This window comes from Vulpes vulpes, chromosome 8 (assembly GCF_048418805.1).
Source record: "Vulpes vulpes isolate BD-2025 chromosome 8, VulVul3, whole genome shotgun sequence".
Lineage (NCBI taxonomy): Eukaryota > Metazoa > Chordata > Mammalia > Carnivora > Canidae > Vulpes > Vulpes vulpes.
The window spans coordinates 108610910-108636259 of NC_132787.1; positions in this window are offsets into that span (position 1 = coordinate 108610910).

Below are 25350 nucleotides of genomic sequence, written 5' to 3' on the forward strand. Positions count from 1 at the left end.
GCTCATCAGACTGTCCCTATTGTGTCACATCCCAAGGCGCTGCCGGTGAGAGAGACAGACCAACAGAGAGACAAAGAATAAGAGAGATACAGAGAGACAGAGAGACACAGAGAAGAGAGATCTACTAACCAAGGCCTCGTTCACCCTGGACCTGATGTCCTTTGTGAAGAGCGACTGGAAATGGGCTTGGCTGTCCGGGCTGCAAGACCAGGCGGGCAAGAGAGAGGATCTCCCCAAAACCTGTGCAGGCTGCGGCTTTGCTCTTGAGATGCGACGCCCAATTCCACGCTGCTTGCCCTCCTGTCACTACTTCAGCTGAGGCTTCGGGCCTTGACTGGCAAGTGAGAGAGGGCTTTGCACCGCTATATGACAGATCCTTCTCTAGGCTGCCCCTTCAGGTGTGCGAAGACGCGTCTTCCCCTCCCCTGAAAGGCTACCTGAGCAGGTGGGGACAAGTCACTGGTCCTGGCTGAGGATGGAGGAATGCAAATTGGAATGCTTTCCTGGCAGAGGCGTGCGGCTCCCTGGGGAAACAGAAGCCTCGGGACCGGAGGAGGAGGCCAGCAGCCGGTTTTCCAGAAGTCTCCAAAGTGTCTGCGAGGGGAACTCGGTAGAGAGCAAATGGGCCAGGGAGCGCTGGGCCAATGGGAGGAGCCCCCGCCGGACGCCCAGGTGCCCCGCGGCGCCAGCTGACTGTGCGGTCAAGGGCAGCGGGTGGCCCAGTGGGTGGCTTTTGGGGCCCTTGTGCGCGGGCGGCACAGCTGACACGCTGCGAAGCCTGCCAGCCTCCTGTCCTCCTGTCTCCCACGCGGTCTCCCGCCCTCACCCGATTCCCTCGGGAAGTCCACCTAAGCAGCATTTTGCAACGAGCCGTGTGCTTAATTTCTCCAAGACTAGGTCCAAGGGATAGAATGAAATTACGGATTTCTTCCAGTGCCTCGGTCTCCTGGGGATTCAGCGCTGCCCCCGGCCGCTCTATCAGCCGTTCAATCCCTTTTGAGAGGGAACGGGAGGGACACTGTATTTTCAGATGCACAACTTCCTTTTGGGCCTGATGATTTGGGATACAGGCTCTGATAGCGGAGTCTATGTCTTTGCTCAACACAGACTTCTTTGCTTTGGGGGATGGGGGGAGCAGGGGGTAAAATGAAACCTGTCCAAAGAGGAGCAGAAGCAAAGCAAGCTAACTTGGAAACACATTCCATGCGAAATGGCAGACTGGGGCCCTTGCCCTCTCTCAAATCCTGGCCTCGGGCTTTCTTAGAATTCAGTTGATTGTTTCCTTGGAGAGGAGGAGCCCTGCACATTCCTCCTGAAGCTTTTGGACTCTCCCTTTTAATCCGTTCTCAAATGGCACAAGTCACAAAGCCTCCCCGGTCTGCCCAGGAGGGAGCACCCCCCCCCCCAGGAAGTGCCTCCCCCGGACAGGGGTCCCCGGCTCTGAGGACCAGGGGTGGAATGACCTTCGATTCCAAAGGACACTTTGATTCCAAGAGCAGCGCTCTCTCGGTGAGCCGTGTGTCCTGATTTTATGTTTTTGAGATACAGTCTTTTGGGGAGAACTACACCGTTTCAATAAGCTTATTTAAATGTTTCATTTACTCTTCTCCAAATGGCAAAGCCAAGCAGACTTTTTCTCTCTACCGCAGAGGACACGGACTCATCAACATCCTTCTCTGGAGAGAAGCGAAAAAAATGTGGGTTATAGATTCACAAAGAAACTCTGTGGATTTTTTTTTTTTTTAAAGGAAATGAAATCAGCATAGATCCAACAGGAAACCCATAATCATGTTGTCACTTCTGGGGCGATGGGTACTTTTTCCATGCTCTGTTTTATTGTCTAAACCAGAAATATATCCTCTCTGGGCCTTGATTTTTCTCACCTATAAAATAGACTAGATGAGGTAAAATATAAGCTCCTAAATAATTTCACAGTCTGCAGGTGGAAAAAACTGTTCTTTGAAAAAATATTAAGCTCTCTGCTGTGATGGAGACCAGCAGTGACAGGCCATTCTGCACACCCTCATGCGAAGGTGGCACACGCTCTCCGGGTGGGACCCACGTGGGCATCAGGGATGCACCTCTGCACCGTGGGAGGTCAGGATGGCCTCTCCTCATCTTTCCTCCAAACTGTGTCTCCAAGCCCACAGCTGGCTTCCCCCTTGAGGTTGCTCTTTGGCACACGGGGGAGGCTTTGTGACTTGGGCCATTTGAGAAAGGATGAAAAGGGAGAGTCCAAAGGTTTCAAGGAGGAAGGCGGAGGCTTTCTCCCACCCAAGGAGATGAATATTTTCACACCTGTGAGCCAACAACATAGATCGAATTGAATCCCAATTAACAGTCTGTAATTTTCGTGTTGGAGACTAGTGGTTTCAGATTTATGAGAATTTCTATTTGGTTCTGTCCTACGACTCACATCTGCCAACCTAAGTGTAAAGACGGAGGCTAGTTAGAGACGTCCACCAGATGCAGGGTGGGAGAGAGCTGCCTTCTTGCCTTTGTGGTCCTTAAAACCAGACTGGTCAAGCCTGCGTCCCCGCGTCCACCAGGGGGTGCTCAGCCCCACTGAACGCAGGGCGGCAGGCTCTGAACCACTTGACTGAGAGCAGCCCAATGGAAGACGTCTGCCTTAACCCGCACCGGTCTTTCTAACGTGTCATTGTTCTGCTTGTGTCAGGAGAATGACATTTTTTGAAGAACACAAATACACTTTGCAAACACAACATTTTGATTTAAACATGGTAACTTATCCATGCATGATTTTTCATAGCTATAAAAATAGCAGTAGAGCCGGATTCCCCATAATATCATTTCAGATGTGCTTATATTAAGCTTCATCAATGGTACCAAGTCTGGAAAGTGGAGAAGAGAACCATGGCTAAAAAATTTAAAAAAAGAAAAAAGAAAAAAGATGTCGATCTTGAATATTTCTTGTCAGCTATTTTCTAGGGAAGTCCATCAGGTTAACACATGCTGGTGGACAGTACATAATGATCCCGGCCTTTTAAATCTTTTTAATGATAACATTTGGTCAGGGTGATATGAGAGCGCATAGGCAAACCTGATGTCACTCCCAAGTCTGCAGATTCTAAATTTGGAATCATAAAAAACTGTGATTTTTCCATAATTTTCATTTATGATAAAAGATTTCTATGATGCAAATAAAAATGAATAATCTACATGGCTTGTGGGCTGCGATAATCAGCACGTTTTGATGTGAAATGGCTGAGACAGGAGACAACTTTTGAAAGCGTATAAATGAGCAATATATCCCTTACTTACAAAAATTGTCCTGAGTTAAAGAATATATACATGGTTTGCCTCTCAGTAAATACTGTACACAGTTCAGATAAACACCTCATCACTCTCAGGAGAAGATCCAGTTTGTTACTTTAAAATGTTAGTTTTTCCAGCAATTATCTGCACTCTGTATCCCTGCCCTTGATGGAAAGTCTTAAGCATGGTTCGTGGTTAAAAGAATTTGATAGAAAACCTAAACTTTGGTTTATCAGGAAACTACACAGAACTTACTCCAGAAAGTTTAGATTTGGATGCGTGGCAGTTTATTTTCTATTTTTTATTTTTATTTTTTTTAGTTTTAGTGTCCAATTGATAGGAAATGAAGACACCACTTCTGAAAGTGATAAAAAAACAAACAAACACGATGAAACTTTTAAGTTGGTTTCCTTTCATTGTTTTGTTCTCCAATTTCTGTGATTCAGACATCTTACCCTGACAGACAATTGCCTGAGATACCTTTGCTTTTGCCTTTTTAGCTGCCTATGCACTTAGTGTGTGAGGCCGCGGGGTGTGTGTGTCTGGAGTGAGGGGTTGAGACACAGGAACAGATCACATGGCAAAAAAATAAAAAAAGAAGAGCTGCATTTATTGTTGGTTCTGACTTAAAAATTTTTTAATCTTTATATTCTCAATAGAAAATAGGACCAGATATTTTGTAGTATTTCTTCCAAAGCCCAAACCCTTTGGATCTGTGAAAGTCAATGTTGTTGCCTAATTGCATGACTTCCTTTCCGTTCCCTTGGAGGTATTGTAGGGTGACGCGCCAGTGCTAGTCTAGCTTCCAGTGCATAGACGCTGCCTAGTAAGTTTTCTATCATCTTCTATGTATCTACGTGTCTACCTATCTATCATCTAGTGATCTATTTATCTGAGTGTTACCTATTTACCATTCAGCATCTATGTGTCTATCCATCTATGTACCCAAACTATGTCTATCATCTTTCTTCTTCCTCTTCCTCTTCTACTTCTCCATCACCATCACCACCACCATCATCATCACCCTCAAGAAAATAACAAATATTTTCCTCTTGATTCATCTGTTCCATGGGAGAGCTTAAATTTTGATAATTCTTGTTTTCCTCCAGCATAAGTTCCCCCAACAACTTATATGTATGTTAAAATCAAGTGTTTGGTCTGATAGGATATTGACAGAAAGCAGCACAGGTCAACGAATACAATGCTTGATTTAGAATCTGGAAGATGCTGGAGAAAAACTGATATGACTTATTGTGTGAACCTTCATGAGTCTCCGGAGGCCTCAAATCTCCCAAACAATATAGTAATGGTCCTACTCCTCCCACAATGATAATACTGACCAAGACAGAGTCAGTCCTTCGGGAGAGATTTGGTGCTAAAACAGCACCATTATTTCCTTAAAAGGAATGTATTTTCAAAACATTCTTTTAAAAAACAGATCAAATATGGGCCTAAAGATGAATAGATTATTTTCCGATTATATCTGCGCTGTGCAGAGACTCTCCTGCAGCAGAAAGATTATATAAACATCAGATGCCAAATGTTAACTTAAATTTGTTAAATTTAAATTTTGTTAAATTTGTTAAATTTGTTAAATTAAATAACTTACTAATTTTGTCATTCTTTGGAATAGCATTTAAATAACTCAAGCCACAGGACACACACCATACATTAATATGGCTTTAAAACTCATTCAGATGTAGTCTTGCCCTTAACATGAAGAAGAAAAGAAGAAGAAAGAAGAAGAAGAAGAAGAAGAAGAAGAAGAAGAAGAAGAAGAAGAAGAAGAAGAAGAAGAAGAAGGAGGAGGAGGAGGAGGAGGAGGAGGAGGAGGAGGAGGAGGAGGAGGAGAGGAAGAAGGGGAAGGGGAAGTAGGTGAAGAAGGAAAAGAAGACACTTCCCATAAATTTGGCCATTGAAAACCCCACAGTGAGCCATATTGTTATCTTTCTGTACAGGAACACTGAAAACTCAACAGAACCCAGCCTCATAAGCAACATTCACTAGTCTCCCTTGTGCTTACAGGTTATTACATAGGAACAAAAAAAGAAAGAAAACAGATTATCCTGATTCTTTCAGAACTTGGGAATTCAAGAAAGCCAATGACCTACTCCGCATATATTAGATCCAAGGGCGAGGGTCTGAGCCAATGATCACAAGGCTGTGTCAGTGACAGGGGCCACAAGAACAGAAAGAGTCCTAAAGGAATAATAAAGGCCAGCTTAGCGCATCAATTTTTTCTTCTTGAATACCACCCTTTATTTTCTCTCTACTTTAGATTTTCTTCCATCATTTAACCAGGAAGTTGATTCTGAATGTTATGACATCAGAATAAACAGTGCAGATACTGGGAGACTTTTTGGGTGGTTATTCCCAAGTCCCGAGACTTAGAGAGATGAAGTAGAGAGTTTGGGAAAAGAGGTGAACAACGGAGAAAGGGATTTGCAGGTACCTGGGGAGATATTATTTCATATAAAGTCTGAAACCCTTCCCTGTGTTGGAGAGGTCTTTCTACATGAGTCTTTTTCTTTTCTTTCTTTTCTTTTTTTTAAGATTTTATGTATTTGTTCATGACACATACACACAGAGAAGAAGCAGGCTCTCTGCAAGGAGCCCGATGTGGGACTTGATCCCAGGACCCCAGGATCACACCCAGAGCGGAAGGCAGACACTCAATCATTGAGCCACCCGGGCATCCCTTACTACACTCAGGCGTCCCTTCTTTGGTAGGAAGAGGAGCCCATTTCTTACGATAGTAGAAAAAAAAGCAGAATAACCATTTTTGTGACTCTCCTGTCAACAGGTATCGGGTATATGACGTCTGCTTAGGGGATCTCATGCTCCGATCTAGGATTTCTAATGCAGAGCAAGTGAGATGCAGGAATGACCAGGGGAGGTTGGCAAAGACATCAGCAGCAACAGCCCATGGCAGGGGTAGTGATGCCCTCCTCTGCTCATTCCGGGCGCGGGCTCCTGCCTGTGCTCCTGGATGCCTTACTTCCCATCCCTTGTGCTCTCAGGACCCACGCCTGGCTCTACAGTAACTCCAGGTCATTCTGTGACCTGACCAAATTCCTTTCAGACTCAAGTTAGCTAATGTTAATTGTGTGGCTCTTGACTAAATGCCATGATGAAGACAGATGTTAATGATGGGGTCCCTCAGAGAAGCAGATTCTGCTTACATCCTGCCTACACCAGAAGAGCACCAGTCCCCGACCCCCGACTGGGCATTTCCGTAATCCATCACTTCACAACTATTTCAATCCAAAACCCCTCTATGCCCTTCGATATTATTCAGGACAGCAAAAAATGCTTTCTTATGTGGCTTGTACTTATTTAAACTTATTAGTAATTAAAACTGAGAAATTAGAGTATATATGTTCACTTGCTTACAGATAACGATACAATTTCATGGCACGTTAGCACAACTAGCATATGTTCCTAAAAAATCAGTGAGTGTAGTGTCAATGGTTTCTCCAAATCTCTTCAGTGTCAGGCCAGATAGAAGAGAGCTGGATCCCCACTTCTCCTCTGCACCAACTTGTTGCAATAAGTTGGGAGGTTAACATAGGTTCGAACGCACATGAAGAATATTCTAACAGCCTTTTCATAAAATTGTGCATGTTCTCCTATGATAAGACATTGAAACTTGAACAGTGTTTCTTTATTTTAATTTATTTTATTTATGTATTCATAAGAGACACAGAAAGAGAGGCAGAGACACAGGCAGAAAGAGAAGCAGGCTCCCTGCCGGGAGCCCGATGTGGGATTCGATCCCAGGACCTTGGGGTCACGTCTTGAGCTGAAGGCAGATGTTCAACCACTGAGTCACCAGGTGCCCCGAATGGTGTTTGTTTCTTAGAGGTTAATGACAGTGTGAATTCTGGGCAGACACCCGTGAACTCCACTGCATTGATCTACCTGTACTTCGAAGGGACTTTTCGCTCATGCACGGTTTTGCAACACCATGCACCGCTTGTTGGGAAAATACTGGTTCACAGAGCTACCCAGATTTTCTACATGTCAACACATTTCACTATATAATAGCGAAAAAAAATCACATCTGTTATTATCACCACCCATCCTATTAGAAATACCTCTAAGTATTGAGAAGCTGTCAAGTTAGCATAATGGATACAAGTTTTCCCTATTTCTGGTTTCCACTTGAGAATTCCAATGTTATCACTGGCGACAAATACAGTCAGTTGTTTTTCTTGTGGTGACAGGCTTACTTTGTTCCTTTTCCAGAAAATATCTGCCAAACACCCGAGTCTGAGTAACCAGTTTGTCCCTCGATCTCTCTTTTTTGTAAAAAGGTGTCCTGCGAAAAAGCAGCTGATTCAGCGAGCAGCTCAGATGCTTGACAGGTTCTTTCCTTGACGTGACTATGGCAAGAATCGTACAACTAGAGGCAACCGCAGCGCTGTAGGCACAGAAGAGCAAGGCCACGTTATGTAAGATTTGAAGTTTAGTAACATTAATAATAGATACAGCTTCATCAAGGGGACTCTTCAGTGAAACTCGCTCACACACGCGCACACACTCATGCAGGCACTTGAACTGCAAGGGTGGGGCCTAAAGACCCCAGCAGCCAGTAGTCCATTTTGGTGCTGCTGCCTCGACTTCTGCTTGGACCAGACATTTTACCCATCAGTGCTTACAACTTCAGTGAGAACATCAGCAAGGCGAAAAAAGCAAATCATATCGTAGTTCCATTTAAAAAAAAAAAACACCAGTTTTGAGCTCCCTGATATCCTGCAGATATCTCGGGCACCCCACGGGTACACCGACCAAAGAACTGCTGGCTGGGTCCTTCACCTTCTGGGCTCTTAGAAACTATTTTACACCTTCTTGACTCTCCTTAAGCCTCACATACCTCCTCTCTCCTCATCCTTGTCTGGTAATTTGGTTCCACTGTAAGTTCAGAAGCAATCTGCAAAGACCCCCCACCTGTACCCCGGGCCCACCACGTTTCCTAGTCTACCTGCACCGACTCCATGTGCTTTCCCAGTGGATAGATTGTCAGCTTCCTGCCTAAGACCTGTCCGTCCTTTGGGCCTCTGTCCTTGCCCACTCTAGCATATCCCTGCAGCTCTTGCCTCCCCTTGTCCTGAACTGTCTGTCATTCATTGTGTACTGATTAATTCCTATCAGAATAAAATCAATAGAGTAGCATCTGCCTTAATCAAATCAGCGTTCCTTCATCTCACGTTTGCCTCTGGAAGCCGCCCCGTTTTGCTGCCTCCCTGTATCACAAATCCCTTCAACATTTATTCTCATGCGCTGTCTCCAAGCTTCTGCTCCTTCTCCTTTGAACCCACTGGAGGCAGGCTTTCTTCTCCACGGCTCCATCAAACAGATCTTGACAAGGTCACCGGGGACCTCCACGTTACTAAGTCCCATAGTTCACGCTCAGGCTTCAGTTCACTTGACTCTCGCGGAGGAAGGGGGTGGGGTGTAGTTAACTGTTCTTTTTCAAAACAGTCTTGTTCCTTTAGTTTTGGGGTGCAGGGTAGCTTTTTCATGAGGCACTTATTACATAAAGCCCACGGTCTGTACCCCTTAGCTGTTCTGCTCACGATTCTTGCCATGTTTTCAACTAGGGTGTTACATACAAGTAGTGTATGTGATTTCAAGGGGATCTCCTTGGGGAAGCTTAGGTTTTGCTCATAATCCTACAGGCATTTGTGATAGTTGACAAATCCCTTTCCTCCTATACTGGGATTCTTTTCTCCTCTTAAGTTAAAAGTAAATATAACCATTTGTTAGCTAATTAAATTAATATTAAGAGGAAAAATAATAAAATATGTCTCTTGCTGCCAAGAAATGTACTATTTAATCTGACCAGCTAGAGGAGAAAGAAACCATGACCCTAAGAACCACGGCAAGCTGTTGCTCTACCATTGAGTGAGTACACGCACACACACACACACACACACACACACACACACACACATTAGAATAGCAAGAATTAAGAATGTTAAATAATTGGCATGTCAGGTAATCTATTCAACTCTCACCAAACCTACTGATTTCACCAGTAAAAGCTCCCTCAGGCAGCTAAGTGTAAACATAGAGACATATGGACAGAATGGGACAGTGGCCCTGTTTGCATGGAGATTTCTGCATTTTACCTTGACTTGGGGGCTGATTTTCTGTTGGTTATTTTTAGAAGCGGTGCCAATGCTTGGGAATAAGAGAGTGAGAGTGTGAGAGAGGAATGGGCCTTCATGAGGGTTTCCTACCACACGGTGGGAACCCTGAGAGTTTGCCGCAAAAATAACTTCCCTTGCTCACCTACCAACTGACAATTATTTGAGTTAACGAGCTTTCTCGAAGAATACAAATCATTCTCCAACTTTATGGCAGTGGCTTTAATTAGATTAGCACTTACTAGAAATTAGTTTAAGTGAAGTTAATTCTTGGCATCTTATCCAGGATAGATAAGAAGGATAAGGATGTAAAGAACTACAATCGCTAGCATTTGCCTGAAACGTTAACAAACGCAGAGCCCGTTTCCTGAAGGTGGTCTTGAGCCTTCAGATAACATGATGAGGCCACTGATACTATTTTCACTTCAGGTGGATAAAGTAGGAGGCTAATGGTCTTGGTGAGGTGTATGCAGTAAACTGTGGAGCTGAAGGTCAAATTTTGACCTTCTCAGTCCATGCCCAATTTATGTTCTTTCTAAAAGGAGGGGATGGAGTCAGGGGCAGGACATAAATCAGCCTCCTCTCACTGGACACACTCTCTCTGCCCTCACAGTGTGTACTTCCTCACCCTTTGGGGCAGGTCACAGCTTTGTCCAGAGCTCTTTGAGACTCAGCTCCTAGTAAGACAAAGGTCCATGCTCCTAGATGGTCTTGTTAAAAATGTCACCATCCTTTGTGTGTAAGGACACACAAACTTAACCACAATCTTTTTTTTTTTTTCAGTGAACCATACCCAGAGTTTAGATTGTTATATTTAACTGTTTTTAAAAACATGTCCTTTTTTAAAAAAAAAAAAAGTTTGGCCCACCACTCTGCCCACGAGTAAAAATTATGTAAACTTTGACTCTATTTATTCATGGTATAAAAGGCTTGCAATGTCATTCAGAGAGAAACATTTAGATTCACATAGGTCTCAACTTTTGTCAAAAAGGCAGACACCACTTGCCACTTATTTTGAATTTATATATAGGGCACCTCTTCTCGAAGCTTCTTAGAGGTATAATGGAGATGTATTTTATGCTTCTGCTGAGCTCCCTCATTTAGATTGCCATTGGGGCAGCATTGCTAATATTCTCAGATAACTAAGAAGTTTTAGTCTATAATGGATAACGTAGTAAATGAGATATTTTACAATAGAAAAATATACGTATGTAAGAAAATACATATAGTAGGGGCTCCTGGGTGACTCAGTCAGTTAAGTGTCTGCCCTCGGCTCAGCTCATGATCCTGGAATCCTGGGATTGAGCCCCGCATCCAGCTCCCTGCTCAGCGGGGAATCTGCTTCTCCCTCTCCCTCTGTTTATGCTCACTCTCTCTATAAATAAATGAATAAATAAATAAATAAATGAAATAAAAATAAATAAATAAGTAAAATCTTTAAATAAAAAGAAAATAAATACAATAGAAAATATAAATAAATATGCATTCATATACATTCATTTTTTGTGACTTTTTTAGATTTATTTATTCACTTGTTAAAAAGACACTCTACCCAACATTGACTATTGATAGGGATCATGATTTAGGCATGTGTGAATTGAAACTTTCGAGAGAACGATTTTTAGCTACAGCATATTAACCTTTATAAAAGATTCTCTAGAGGAGAACATTATTTCAAAGAGTCCTGTTTTCACCAGACTGTTTTTTAAAAAGTTTTGCTATATATCACTGATAATTTTAATTATTATTATTTTTTTTCAAAATGGAATTGCTAGTCACAGCACAGAGAGATCAGGAAAGGCTGCCGGGAAGGCAAAGCTATGCCAGCTGGACCCCTTGATATCTTGTCCAGTGGGTTTCCACTCATGAGCAAAAGCGCAGTGGCCGTGCGAACTTCGGCGAGGGTCAGGCAGGGAGACACACAGGTCTGTTAGCATTGCTGGATTGTTTGGTGCTGGTGAAAAATATGACGGAGTGCGTCGATTTGGTCAAGGATGAAATTGAAAGCCTTGGGAATCATGATTCGCCTGAAATCACTAATCCTACAATTTTAAAAGACTCTCAACCATCTGGGGCCACTGGGGGATGTGAGGGCCGAGCAGGGCTTTTTACCTTCAGGCTTCTTTGCCCTTGGGAGAGTTTCACACGTCTGGGCAGATGTTGGCAAAAAAATTCCATCTAAGGAGGATGAATTTTCGCCCAGGAGGATTCGAGTTTGCGACAGACTTTGAAAACACCCGGGGTGCACCAGTGTTCGCTACCTCAATCCACCCTTCTCCTCTCAGGTTTTAATGACCTCCACACTCTTTATTAGCTACAGTCGCGTAATCCACCTGTCCTTCCACAGGATCTGTTCACTGTGTTCTGTTCGGTCGGTCATTCATTCAGTCATTCAGGAAATGTTTGTTAATTTGGAAACTGTGTCTCCACTAAGTTGGAACATACAGAGCCTTTAGTAGGTCCAGAAGAAAGTCAGCCTTCATCGTTTCATGGGAAACATCTTTAAATGGTTTATGGCAACGTGACTGTGTCTGTCTATACAATATAATTTCTTCTAAAATTTTGAAATGAGGAATAACGTAGATTTTTATGGAAAAAAAAAACCACATGAGTAGTTTTCAGAATGAAAGCACGGCGGTAATATTGGAGCCATGTGGTCTGTAAGTGGACCAGGATCACAAAGAGGGCCAGGGGAGCAACCCAAAAGCAGTGGAGACAATTACTCTCGTCCCTTTAACATTCGGGGGCGCCTAATCGCAGAATCATCTGCTCCACACCATCTGCCAGCTGTGGAGTGAGGGAAAGTAGCATGTGCAGGTACTGTAATATACAATCTAATTAGTGTACTAAACCTTAATTTATTGGAGAAATTGTAAATATAAAAACAATTACAATCTAACAAATCTATTCCTCTGCTGCTGTAATGAACACTCTGCATGCGCTGGGTTATTATGCATGGTTTTCCTTTTCATCTTATCTTGAAAGGTACCTTCCTTAATATATCACGGGGACAATGAAATCACGCTCTGCTACCTGTCTACACACTTCTTCCGCATTTGCAATCGTAATCGCAGTCCGCTTGACAAGGGAGCCGCTTCATTGCAAATAAGTGCAGAGTTGAAAAGTCATATGCCAATCTGGCTCTCGTTCTGAGGGCAGCTTGAGGACTCACCAGAGATAAGGCTTCTCAGATGACTTTTCAGCCTTTGAATAGAACAATTTAAAACAATCACTGTCCAGTGACTGCTTTTTCTAGGTTCTTCCTCCTGTTTTCTTCTACTGCCTCTTATTTTCCATATTTTCTGTTTACCTTACCCCCTCTTCTTCCTCTTCCCCTTGCTCTTTTTTGTGGGCCTGGATGGATGGCCTTGTCCTCCATGCGAGTGAAAGATGTATCAAGAAGTGTGGACTCCTGGGTGGACCATCAATACCTCTGCTATCAATACCTAAACTTAAAACAACCGTCTGGTTGAGCAGGGGGGGCCTTTAAAAGATGAGATAAAATAATTCAATACAGAGATTGAGTATCAGAAAAAAATGAGATTACGTGGCAGAAATTAAGCTGGATTTTGCATTGTGGATAAGCTAGGGACTTTCGTGATATCAATTATTATTTTTTTTAAAGATTTTATTTATTTATTCATGATAGACACAGAGAGGGAGGCAGAGACACAGGCAGAGAGAAAAGCAGGCTCCTTGCGGGGAGCCTGATGCAGGACTCGATCCCAGGTCCCCGGGGTCGTGCCCTGAGCCAAAGGCAGATGCTCATCCCCTGAGCCACCCAGGCGTCTCTCATGTAAATTCCAAATAGACTCTGATAGGTAGGTAGGTAGGTAGGTAGGTAGGTGGGTGGGTAAAATAGGCTTGTTTTGTGGGATGGTCTCCGTTACTTAAAGACCTTTCAGGGCTTTGTTCACTCACCACGGCTTCACGGACAACCCTACAGGTACATAGGCAGGTGGGAGCCCACGTGCTTTAGCGTCATGGTTTCTGGACCTCCCTGAACGGACGTGCAGGGCTTTCGCAGGGACCAGCTTGCACTGGGGCTGCTGGCCAAAGCTCCAAGACAAGGGTTTTGCCCCTGCAATTGTTTGGTGCCCCTCCTCTCAGGAGGCGGGCACTTCGGTGTGATGGAATTGGTGGTGTGTGACTTGTAGTAGGACCGGTTCGGCCTGAAGGAGCTCTCTGCTGCAGGTTAGGTCCCTCCCCCAGGAAGCCATCTAGGAGAAATTTCTTTTGGTCCTTGAGACTGTAAAAGGTCCAGAAAGAGATCTTTTCCCTTCTCTCTGACAAGTAAGAATTATGAGTGAGAAGCTGAATATTGGCTACAAGCAGGTTATCATCAAGTGACGAGCTCCACTACACCAAATGTGATGTCCCTCCAGGGCTGCATTTCTGTTGTTTTTTTAAAAAATATTTTATTTATTTATTCATGAGAGACACAGAGAGAGAGGCAGAGACACAGGCAGAGGGAGAAGCAGGCTCCCTGCAGGGACCCCGATGCGAGACTCCATCCCAGGACCCTGGGGTCACGGCCTGAGCCAGAAGCAGGCGTTCAACTGCTGAGCCACCCAGGCGTCTCCTGACTCGTTCTCTTCTGTGACTTTACTTTCTATTCCTGTTTGCCTAAATTGTATTGATTTATTATATATGATTTTTTTAAACGGGATGTGATAAATCTTTATTTCTTCCTCACCTGCCTGAGGGTCTCTACTCTGTCAGGTGCAGAGTCAAGTGCCAGATGCACCTGTTCTGCAGTTCATGTCTCCGACCCTCAAAGGGCTTCCTAAAAACTGGGGAACAGGTGGGATCAGATAGTCGTGATACTCTGCTATCAGCCACAGTGGAGATCATACAGGAAAGGGGAGGGCCCGGGGCGGGGGGAGACGGGAGACTTAGGAGCATCAGAAAGGAAGTTTGGACTAAGTTGGAGGGGATGATGGGGATTTCTCAGCAGGACACCCAAGAAGGGATAACTGAGGCAGAAGGTCCCAGAGGCAAGGGCAAAGTGACAGGCCAGAGGACGGCCTGTGGGACCGTTCGGTTGGATTCCAGAGCCAGGGCACTAAGGATGCTGACCTCTGAGCCTGTGTCTAAAACTGCCAGCAGCAAGCCGGATTGTGGATTTCACTGCGGAGCAAACCGCTAAGAAACTCGAGGCAAGGGGTGACATCACTGCATTTTCATGTTTGTGCTGTGTAAAAATAAGATAAAATCCACAAATGTCAGCTGAATTAAAGTGCGTTTTAAAATAACCCCGCTGACATTTACTGCAGAATTCGAGGGCACGCCCGCATTTATTCATAAAACGAGGAGCCAGGCCCATGACTCAAAGTGGGGTGAAAACCTGCTGCCCCTCCTCCGAGGAACGACACAAATAACCTCGTTTTACGTGGCCCGTGTGTATCTGTCTGACGGTCAATTGAGACAGGTTCGATTTTGCCCCCCTTGGCTGAATTTTTCCGGAGCACTTTCGAAGCCATTCTTGCCGTGTTTGGTGGCCAACACACATATAATGGCTTCTGGAGAATGATCGCGTGTTGGTCTGGGCGGACCATGCTCTCCCTGGAATTCGGTGTGTTTTCACAGCACATGGAGACTGATCTGCTAATCTACAACAATACCCGAGAAGGCCCTGTTCATTTTTCAAGGGGAAGGCAACCTTTTGGCTCCAGCGCGATCCAGCTGCACAGAGGCAGCATCCATCAGGATGACATCCACTGCAGAGCAGCGTACCGCGTGGCACGAGAGCGCAGGGATGCGCCGTCCTGGCTACAGCAAGGACAGGAGACGTGCAGGTCAGAGTGCACGAGTACTGAAGGTGAGCTCCTGAGCTTGCACGCCCATGGCTCACGGAGTGGGGCATCGACTCATATTTTGGACAAAAGTCTTTCGGCCTCTCTGCCCTTCCTACTCCCTTCAGCTTCAGTAGGTGTTGGCTGCATTGTTTTATTGTTCTAAACTTGTGGCTTTCAGCTGAATTCACTGTGAGAGTTTGTTTTTTTTGTTTTTTGTTTTTTGTTTTTTTTGTTTGTTTGTTTTTGGACTTATTTACTTATTTGAGAGGGAGAGAGAGCATGTGCAAGCACGTGCAAGGCAACAGGGGCAGAGGGAGAAGGTAGAGGGAACCTCAAGCGGACTCCACGCTGAGCACAGAGCCCGATGGTGAGGAGCTCCACCCCGGGACCTGGGACCACGGCCTGAGCCAAACCCAAGAGGCGGACACATAACCGACTGAGGCACCGAGGCGGCCCCGTGGTAGCGTTCTTCATGCACCCCTGCCCGTTGCGCGAATTCTCTCATATTGGGTAGAGAATATGCGTACTTTCAGGCCCACTTCCCTCCCTCACTTGTTATTTTAGTCGATCAACAAATAAATACTTATTGAGAAAATAGACTTCGCCGGGCGCTCCGCTGGGCTGCGGGGATGTAATATGAATACGACAGTCCTGCCTTTGTGGAACCCACCAGCTGGTGAAGAAAGACACTCAGGCCAATGATCACCGTGCAGCGGGCTTCAGGTAGCGATGTAGCGTTTGAGGGGAATGGCAAGTAAATTAATAACTTTTAAAGTGTGCGTTGCTGCTGTTGGGATATGAAAAGTTGCCTTCACCTGGTTCCTCAATATCTGGAAGAGGGATTTCTCACAGAGTGAGAGTTAATCACAGGTCCTCAGCAGTTTTGCCAGAGTCCCTGGGCTGCCTTAGCAAATCCCCCCACCAAAGGTGGACTATTGCCTCTGAGCAGCAGTGGATCTGAGCTGGGGTTACTCTGCAACCCCTCCCCACTGCCGTGCAACCGGGGACATCTTGCAATGTCTTGAGACATTTTTGTTTGCCATATCTGGATGGGGTTGGGACGCTTGTAAGTAGGGGCTGGGGATGCTGTCAAATATCCTACAGGGGCCCGCCCAGCCCCCATAACAAATAATCATCTGAGAACCTAAAATATCAATATTGCCAACACCGTGCAACTCTATTGTAAAGTCACTTACAGGGTGGCCGTACCTGTACCACCACGGTATGTGGTCCGCAGGCAGCGAGATATGTTTTAGAACATGAAAGAAATCTTCAATGAGATTCCTCATTTTCTCCCATGTCCAGATCATTTCTTGGGTCCCAGGTGAGTGGCTTTCTTATGTTCCACCGATGTTTTAATGTAGATGGACATGCCTTTTATTTCCCTGTACTTTTTCCTGACGTGATGACACACAGGCGCCGTCCACAGTGGTTATTAGGGCTTGCCTCTCCCTCTCCGTTCCCTGGCTGCCCTGGGCCCGGGCCTGGCCCTCACAGCTGCCATCTGCCCACCAGCAGCAGCTGTCACTCTCCGCTGCTGCCCATGACCCGCTCCTGCCCCGTCCCCACCCGGCCCTGCCGCCAAGTGGTCAGGATCCCTGAAGCCAATCTCAGAGAGCCTGCTCTTCGCGACCGTAGCTCGTGGAAGGGGTGCAAGAGATGAGCTTTTTCTTGCAAATGTGCGTCCCCTGTTATGGAAGGGACGGCTGTCCAGTTCTCAAGCACGGAGACCGAGAAGGTTTGCGTGACTCCATCTACGGCTATGGCGAATGCCTCTCTCACAGCCGCCCACCGTTTCAGGGTGAGGTCCTGTGTGGCTCATGTTCTCTTTGCAATGGTAACCCTTTCCAGAACACGCTTTACTAATGGCTGGGTGATTGGAAAGCTCATTGCTTAATGCATGAGTAACCCGAGAGCTCAACTGACCATATTCTGAAGTTTACATAATAAAAACATGTAAAAAATTGTTGCTGTTCACATGAGTAATGTGGTTCTCCACATTATGCAAATCAAAACCTCATGTCCTGCTCTGACATATCAAATGTTTGGAAGCGAGGACTCAGATCTGGCCTTCACTGTTATCTTTAATGTGTGCGTTGTGCTTTATAAAATGCTTTACTTATTTGACAGAGACAGAGCATGAGCAAGGGGAGGAGCAGAGGGAGGAGAGGGAGAAGCAGGCTCCTGCTGAATAGGAAGCCTGACCTGGGGCTGGATCCCAGGACCCCGGGATCACAATCCGAAGCTGAAGGCAGATGCTTCACTGACAGAGCCACCCAGGTGCTCCTAATTTGTGTTTTTTTTTTTATCTTAGACATATTTGATTCAATATAACAATAATGCTGGGCACCTTGGAGGTTCCGTCGGTGAAGCATCTGCCTTGTGATGCCAAGGTCCTGGGCATCACACCGAACTCATCACTGATAGCCAACGAGGGACTTGATGCGAATGAAAATAATCTTTTTTCCCCCTTATTTTGTCATATAACAAATCATTTCCTAACATGCAAAATTATAGCTCTGCAAATTATCACGATCATTATAGGAAATAATATACAAGAACTCTGGATGTATGCACTCATCGTTTACATCCCTGGCCAACTACGATGTCAGGTATCTTGATGGTGTTTTATGAATGGAGAAAGGGCATTCTGACTTACGCGTCCATTCTCCAATCAGTCCCTCCCCAGCTCCCTCCTTTGCATCCTTTACATACAACCGTAGCCATGACTTTATTTTATCCCCCGTCATGATATATATGCTTTTGCTCTGTATAAAATATTTATTGGAAAAAATACACATCGTGCTTAGAGATGCTGTGTGGGTTCATTTTTTGGCTCTTTTTGTAAATATTGCACATAGATGTTGGAAAAATTTAGCCATGTCTGTATTTGTATAAAAATAGATTAACTGTGATTAACTTCTGACCCGGAGGCACGAGGCTTACCTCAAATGCGCTCAGCATGCTAACAGGAAATTCTGTCTTTGATGATTTAATTGCCCAGGCACCAACTTCGGGACAGAGGCAGTAGGCTGGTTTTCTTGATGGGCATGTTTTGGACTTGAGTTCAGACTTTAGAGACAGTGCGCAGACAGGCTGGACCCTTCCCTGTCTTGGCATTCAGGTGGGGCCCATCAGTATGCGGAGAGTCTTCCTCTGCTAAGCCAGAGCCAGGCCCGGCGTGCCCGAGACGTCACACGTCTCACCAGCCTGGATTACAAAACATGGCAGCGCTCGAGTTAAGGATCGAATCATCACAACTTAAAACTCAGGGGCCTGGTAACTGGAAATTGAGCTTCCAAACGGCTGGTTATTTCCCAACAGTTCTGAGGGTCACCCCCCTTGAAAGGTGTCAGAAACAGCCACCCCTCCAGGCCCAGCCCTGCCTCCCTGACTCACGCTGGACTCCACTCCTGAGCACTGCGGGTCCTGCTGATGCCTCTAGTCCACGGGAGAGCCCCGCTGTCCTGGGAAGGTCCTTTGCCCACAGGAGTCCACCCTATTTAAATACCAAATGTGTACTATCACGTTTAAATGTCCCACTCCCGTGCTCAGATCCCGTGACACCATAGGATACGAAGGTGACACGTTCATGGTATAGAAAGGCACACCCTACAGTTAGCAGGTCAGCCACCTGCCACTCTCCCATCCTCCCACCTTTCCCTGACTCCTGGGCGAGATGGCTGTGAGCCCGGATCGTCCAGGCTTCTTACCAGCTCAGCCAGGGCCTCTGCTGCGTGTCATCTCTAGACCCCATGGGACTGAGAGACAGAAATCCTGTCCCCATGAAAGGCTGTGAAATCCATCCTTCTGTACATCCTTCTATGTTTTTTTAAAAAATATTTTATTTATTTATTCATGAGAGACCCAGAAAGAGAGGCAGAGGCACAAGCAGAGGGAGAAGCAGGCTCCATGCAGGGAGCCCGACGTGGGACGTGGGACTCGATCCCAGGACTCCAGGATCACGCCCTGGGCCAAAGGCAGGTGCCCAACCACTGAGCCACCCAGGCGTCCCTGTACATCCTTCTAAAACATGCCACCACCTGGCCTGCATCTCTGAATAACAAAATCATTCCACTCTTTCCCATTCTTACCAGGATATTACTTGAGGCCCACCTTTCTACGATATCCTTAAACCGTGTATTTCGTTCACTCGGCTGTGATCTCACCTCCTTACAAGACCGTGTAGTCATTGCTTAGAGACCCTGCCCTTTGTCACCTCCTCCCGCAAGTCTCTCCCACCTTTGGTCTCAGCTAAGCGTGTCGGGCCCTCGTGAAGACTCTCAGTGCCTCTCCGTTCCTGACTCCCCCCAGCGTAGACCCTTACCATGCTGGGGACGCAACAGGACGCAGGCCAGCGCGGCCACTAGTTACCTGAAAAATTGAAATAAACAGGGAGCCAGAAAACTGATACGGTATGTCTTCGGTATTTTATTATTACATAAAAGGTATACATTTATGCTCATTTACCAAAATTCTGATGTAGGGCCAAGAAATTGTCTTTGCACTTGGACCTGCTGGCTGAAGCTGGGCGCCGCCTTTCTTACATAAACCGCTACCAGGAATGCCTTCTGCATCGTCTCCAGATTTGATTCTTTAAAACGGAACGCAGAGCAATCTGAGCGCGTAATTCTTTCAGGTTCATTGACTTCGCCTAAGCTTTTACAGGCGTTTGGCTCACTTTTAACTTACAAGCCTCGTGTCATCGTCATCTTTGGCTAGTTTTCTTGATACTCGATTGCATTACAGGATAGCAGGAACCCCTCATGCAGGCAGGCCTGGGGTGACCAAGAGCTGCCTTTGGGTAAGCCGGTCACTGAAGCGGTGAGGGCAGAAACGCAGGTGGGTGCTCGAGAGTCGCCGGGCCGCGTGCTAGGGGCGTCAGGACCATCTGGCACAGGTGCTGGGATCCTAGTCCACTGGCACATCGCTTGAAGGCAGTTCACGTCACGGCTTGCATGGCACCTGGGGTTCCCAGGATGCACTTTCTGCCCCTTGTCTTCAGGCATTTCCTTCACCTGGATTGCTCCATCTCACCTTCTTCGTTTGCCAAACCCCTACCCGGTCCTCAAGGCTCGGACAACCGGCACTTCGTCTGCAAACCTGCTGTGACACCTGCCACCCACTCACCTCTTTGCCTCCAGAGACCTGTGCAGACCTTCAATCCCTTCTCTACATTTCCTCTGGATACAAGGTGTCGTATTTGATTTCTTCCCCACTAGACTTCAAACATCAAAGACCAGTAGCCTCTCTGTCTTTTATCTCTGCATCCCGGGACCTCACCGAGTGGCTGGCGTGTGCCGTGAATTTTACTTTGTTGAGTTAGTGAATGGATGGCTATCCAGCTCAACGGGGTTACTCTCTGTCTCTTGATGCCTTTGTGACCCTGGTCCCGCGCTGGCCGGTACGGTTTGCCCGAGCCACTGAGGGCTTTAAAATTTTAATCAAGCGGACATAAAAATACAGTCCCTTGGGCAAACGAGTGGAATTTCAGGTGCTCACAGCCTGGGGTCTCCGGGTCGCCAGCAGGGAGAGAGAACATGCCCATCGCTGCCGCACGTCCTAGGGTCACCGTTGTGTCGCCTTGCTGGCAGCCCCACGTGGGAACAGCCCCGCCGCTGCTTCCCCTGAGGACGGGGAGTCCCTGGTTTTCTCCACCTCGGCAGCACCTAACGCAGCGTTCTCTTCTTCAAACGACTTCGCTGATACGATCTCTTCTTCCTTCCGAGTGGTCTGTGGCTCTGAGCCTTAACGCATTTTTACGGAAAGTCGTTTGCCTTCACGGCGTTGATGTCGAAGGCCATCGGAGATAAAGGCTGCAACTTGCCGGTTCAAATCCCATTCACACAACCTCAACTGCAAACAGCCTTATCCGTGGTCATCCGGAATGTGATCACGCACAAGCTTGTCCTGCAACGTGGCTCTGGCTTGGGGTCGCTTACGGGAACTCGACTGGCGAGAAGCTCAGACCACTGGTCAAAGAGCGTTTATTCATACAAACATTCGGCGTTTAAGAGGTGTTCCCTGTACAGTGTCTTATCTGCTTCCCTTAGCAGGGACCTTTGGGGTCCACTGCGCTGTCCCCAAAGCCACTGGTCTGAGGGAGTCGGACCGCAGCAGCAGCCTCCTCCCCGGCATCGTGCTCTGCGGCGGCGGGAAGCGCCTCCCAAGGCCCGTCTCTGCGTTGGCGCCCTGGTCTTGGTGGTGGGCACGTCTAAGGGGCTGAAACACGGGCCGGTCGGTGTGTCATTCTTTGAACCCAAGTCGCAGAGATGGTTTTTACTCTGCTTACATCAGTTTATACTCAGTAAGTTAAACCACGTTTAGGAATCTCTCGTGTCACGGCTTCTATTGGTTTATGTCTGAGCACTTGGTGAGAATGGCTCTGACATAATTCGCAAGGTTCTCTCTCTCTCTTTTTTTTTTAAGATTTTATTTATTTATGACAGACACAGGGAGAAAGAGGCAGGGACACAGGCAGAGGGAGAAGCAGGCTCCATGCCGGGAGCCCGACATGGGACTCGATCCTGGGTCTCTAGGATCATACCCCGGGCTAAAGGCAGCGCTAAACCGCTGAGCCACTGAGGCTGCCCTGCAATGTTCTCTTTTTAAGTTTCTCTCACCCATCAAGTCTCTCCTCAGTTAAAAAAAAATATATATATATATATATTTTTTTTTTCTTTTTCATTTATATATATAAATGTTTTTTCTTTTTCATTTATATATAAATGTTTATATATATATATAAATGTTTTTTTCTTTATATATATATATATATATATAAAATGTTAAAGAAGCCAAAATTAAGCTAAAGGGTATTAAAAAAAAACTAATTTTTTAGGGATATATATTCCTTGTAAGTTTTGCTTAGCCTCCCATCGACTGGTTCTGTAGGTTTGGATATGTGGGTGGCTCCCTGGATTTCTAGGCTCAGAGGAGATGGGGAGCCTTCCCCTGTCCCCTAGCTCACCTCACCACCTTCTCCTACTTCCCTGTCCGCTCTCCCAATAGGGTCCCTTACACCCTCTCGGCCTCCTTCCTGACTTAGGGCGCCCGTAACCAAGCACCAAACCCACAAGGACGCTTGTGTGAGTGCACGGACTCTGTGAGCCCCGGGCATCCTTGCAGATGTAAGCACGGGTGCTCACCAAGGAGTGCATCGAAGGAGGTAAAGGACGGTGCAGCCAGAGCAGGCAGGAAGTGGGGGAAAGGAGGCAGGGCACCGGGAGGCTGGGAGCAGAAATAGGCTCAGGAGCCGAGAGAGGAAGAAGCCAAAGCCTCTGTGGACCTGGCTCTGCGGGGAGCAGGAGGGAACTCCGGTCTCTGCTTCATCGCCCCGCATGCTCGTGACCCTGCTGGGACAAAGCATTGCTTCACCACCTCACCGACAAATACACTGAGGTTTGGTGAGATCACGAGAATAAGAAGGGTTACACAAAGGGGTTCGTAAATGCTAGTAGATCCGGGTTTGGAGGGATGTGTTTCAAGAATTTGATCATTTGTCTGTCCTTATCAGCTTCCCATTGCCCTGCAAGGAGGTTTGGTTTCCTTTTTCCAAGAGTGTTTTTCTCACTGTGGTAAAATAGACATAACATTTACCCTCATGACCATTCAAGAGGGTGTGGTTCTGTGGTGGAAAGTACCCTCACCCGCCCTTCTCCAGAGCTTCATCTTGCAGAACTCAAACTGTCCCCCTAAACATCTCCCTGCCCCCCACTCTTTGCCCAGCCCTTGGCAATCGCCAGTCTCCTTGTCTGCATCTCAGTGTATCTGATTCCTCTGGTGAGCTCCTAATATGGACTCACAGTCTGTCTTTGTCCTTTTTTGCAAACGACTTGCTTCACTCAGCATATGTCAAGGTACATCCGTGTGGTAGCCTGTGTCAGAATGCCCTTCCTCCTCCTCCTCCTCCTCCTCCTCCTTCTTCTTCTTCTTCTTCTTCTTCTTCTTCTTCTTCTTCTTCTTCTTCTTCTTCTTCTTTTTAAATTATGTATTTATTTTAGAGGGAGAGAGAGACTAAGCAAGGGGAGGGGCAGAGAGAAAGAGAGAATCCAAAGCAGACGCCCTACTGAGCGTGGAGTCCGATTTGGGGCTTCCTCTCACTACCCTGAGATCATGACCTGAGCTGAAGTCATGAGTCAGACACTCCACCAACTGAGCCGCCCAGGCGCCCAAGACTGCCCTTCCTTCTTAAGGCTGAGCAAGATTTCATTGCATGGATCTACCACATTTTGTTTATCCATTCATCTGCCACTGGACAAGCGTGTTGCTATCATGTCTGGCTACTGTGAGCATGGGCGTACGGATACCTGTTCAGGTCCCTGCTTTTAGTGCTTTTGGGCATCTATCCTAAAGTGGAATTGCTAGATCATAAGATAGTTCTGTGGTTGAATTTTGGAGGAACTGCCATATTGTTTCCTGCAGTAGCTGTATCATGTCATATTCCTACCAGCAACGCACAAGCCTTCCAATCCCTTCACATCATTTTTTGGTTTGTTGGCTTTGATAACATTCATCACAATGGGTGTGAAATGATAACTCATCTTACTTTTGATTTTCATGAATTTTTTTTTTTTTTTTTTTTTTTTTTTTAGAGAGAGAGAGAGCGAGCACTCAGTCAGAAGTGGGAAGGGCAGACCCCACACCCAGTGCAGAGCCTGATGTGGGGCTTGATCTCACCCCAAGATCTTGACTTGAGCTAAAATCAAGAGTCAGATGCTTGAGTACCTGACTGAGCCACCAGTCTGATTTTATTTTATTTTTTTCCTTAAAGGTTTTATTTATTTATTCATGAGAGAGAGAGAGAGGGAGAGAGAGAGAGAGGCAGAGACACAGGCAGAGGGAGAAGCAGGCCCCATGCAGGGATCCCAACATGGGACTCGATCCCAGGTCTCCAGGATCAGGCCCTGGGCTGAAGGCAGCGCTAAACCGCTGAGCCACCCAGGCTACCCTAATTTTCATGAATTTTTAAGGACTCCTCCAATCTCCAGGACATTGGTCCTGGCCTTGTTCTCCTCACTTGTTTCTGTCCTGTCTCTCAGGCTTGACTGATTCCTCACTTCTCCTCTCTGCTCAACCTGTCCAGCTTGACCACCTCTTGGTTCACAGGCTCCTGTCTTGATTTTCCAGGGCCCTCCTGGTATATTCTTCCTCCCTCTCATGCGGGGTATCTCTGGACCTGTCAGTTGATAAGAGCAGCCACTTTTCGTGCTTTGAATAAACCTCCTGCACACCCACCAGCCCTGCTATTTAATCTGACAGCTACATCGGTACTAAAAGTCCCAAACATGACACATATGGAAGTAATATTAGGGTTTTAATCGCAACAACTCTGAATACAATGTCAGACACAGCAAATTGTGCTAGATACCCACTAACTTTTCAGTATTTATTAAAAAGATAAGTATTTTATTTGTAATGCCCATAAAAATTAGGTCACATATCACCTATTTTAGAGGAAAAGAGAAAAGAAAACCCTTTTTAATGGCTCTCACTATGAGTTGCTGCAGGAAGAATTAGCCATCAATTTGAGTATTATACATAAAACAGCAATAAATATGATATTCACAATCTGAAATGAGCCTCATCAACCATTTACAAAGAACACCCAGTTTATTTAATGGGGTTGTATTAATACATTGCTGTGAAGATAATAGCTCCAGACTGCTCATTTTAATGAGGGGACTGCCACTGGGTAGACATTCAGTCTACTTTCATGACCCTACTGAGAAGATGGAATATTTGGGGCTTTTTCTTCCTCATATGGAATAAAATAAATAAGTCAGAAACCTCTTTCTGGGAGGTGTTGGATATGATTTACTTGGAGAATCAAATCATGCATATCTACCCTTGTTTATTTATGAAACTCAATGTATTCTGAGCCTTCTTACCTCCTGGTCTTCTGGAGGACTCAGGACCTGCCGATGAGGGATCAGTACTGTCCTAAGGCCACCCATCTCTTGAGATACCTGTGAGCAGTGTCTTTCCTCCACCCTCTGAGTGCTCCATAGACCCTTCCAAAGACTGTTTCCATGGATGCCTGACATTGTCACCAAAGCTCTGCTTATTCACCAGAAAAAGTGTCAACTGAGCAGCTTCCCCCAAATTATTCGGAAGTGCATGCT